This window comes from Podarcis liolepis, assembly GCF_965112155.1.
Source record: "Podarcis liolepis genome assembly, chromosome: 3".
Taxonomy (NCBI): Eukaryota; Metazoa; Chordata; class Lepidosauria; order Squamata; family Lacertidae; genus Podarcis; species Podarcis liolepis.
Window position 1 is genome coordinate 103095550 of NC_139557.1, and position 1720 is coordinate 103097269.

A 1720-nucleotide genomic window follows, 5' to 3' on the forward strand; every position below is an offset into this window, starting at 1 on the left:
CTGTGGCAAGAGAAACTGATGGACTATGCGGAATTGGCAAAATTGACACACAAACTACGTGATAAGGACAACTGTGACTTTAAAGAAGAATGGGAACCTTTTACAAAGTACTTAAAGAAACAACAAAATGAACTGGACTCCTTGGCAGGTTTTGAATAAACATACACAAACTTCTTATTGGTAATATAGGTAAAGGCCCCTGACCATTAGGTCCAGTCGTGACCAACTCTGGGGTTGCGGCGCTCATCTCGCTTTATTGGCCAAGGGAGCCGGCGTACAGCTTCCGGGTCATGTGGCCAGCATGACTAAGCTGCTTCTGGCGAACCAGAGCAGCGCACGGAAACGCCGTTTACCTTCCCGCTATAAAGCGGTACCTATTTATCTACTTGCACTGAACTGCTAAGTGGGCAGGAGCTGGGACCGAGCAACAGGAGCTCACCTTGTCACGGGGATTCGAACTGCCGACCTTCTGATCGGCAAGTCCTAGGCTCTGTGGTTTAACCCACAGCGCCACCCGCGTCCCTTATTGGTAATATATATATAGATAAATTAAGGATCTTTACAATTTTATAATATGCAGAGAATAACGTGCTGAAAAACCAGAGAGAGGAGCTGAGGGAAGTCTGGAAGTGGGGTGGGAGGGTGGGTTTTTCTTTTTGGGGGAGGGGGAGGGAAAAATTGAGGATGGTGTATTTTTGATAAATTGCTATGTTGAAATTTCTAATAAAAATATTCCAAAAAAAGAACCTGCTGGATCACCTTGTGGCCCAACTGGTCTAGCACCCCGTTCACAGAGTGGACAACCCAATGCCTGTGGAAAACTCAAAAGCACAAGAACACGCTCCCCTCCTGCTTGATTTGAGCCAAATACTGCCTGCATAACTTTCCTTATAACTCCACAAATAAAAAGGGCTAAAAACTTAATTTTTTAAAGTTACAAACTTAGGGAACTGGAATGTGGCTGTGACCCTGACAAGAATAAATACGATGTAGAAAGCAATGTAAGGAAGATTATTATTATTATTATTATTCATTTATACTCCGCCCATCTGTCTGGGTTTCCACAGCCACTCTGGGCGGCTCCCAACAGAATATTAAAAATGTGATGTAACATCAAACATTAAAAACTTCCCTAAACAGAGCTGCCTTCAGATGTCTTCTAAAAGTCAGTTAGTTCTTTATTTCCTTGACATCTGATAGGACTGTGCTCCACAGGGCAGGTGCCACTGCCAAAAAGGCCCTCTGCCTGGCTCCCTGAAACCTCACTTCTCTCAGTAAGGGATCCGCCAGAAGGCTCTTGGAGCTGGACCTCAGTGTCTGGGCTGAAAGATGGGGGTGGAGACGCTCCTTCAGGTATACTGGGCTGAGGCCATTTAGGGCTTTAAAGGTCAGCACCAACACTTTGAACTGTGCTCAGAAACGTACTGGGAGCCAATGTAGTTTTTTCAGGACTGGTGTTATGTCGTCTTGGCAGCCGCTCCCAGTCACCAATCTAGCTGCTGCATTCTGGATTAGTTGTAGTTTCTGGGTCACCTTCAAAGGTAGCCCCACACAGAGCACACTGCAGTAGTCCAAGCGGGAGATAACCAGAGCATGCACCACTCTGGTGAGAGTGGTTAGATTTGAGTGAACGAGAGAGAAAAGTTATAGTTTGCCCACATTCCCAACTTCTGGGCAATTAATTTCTTCTCCCACCCAGCGAACAACAGCAGGCATTCAA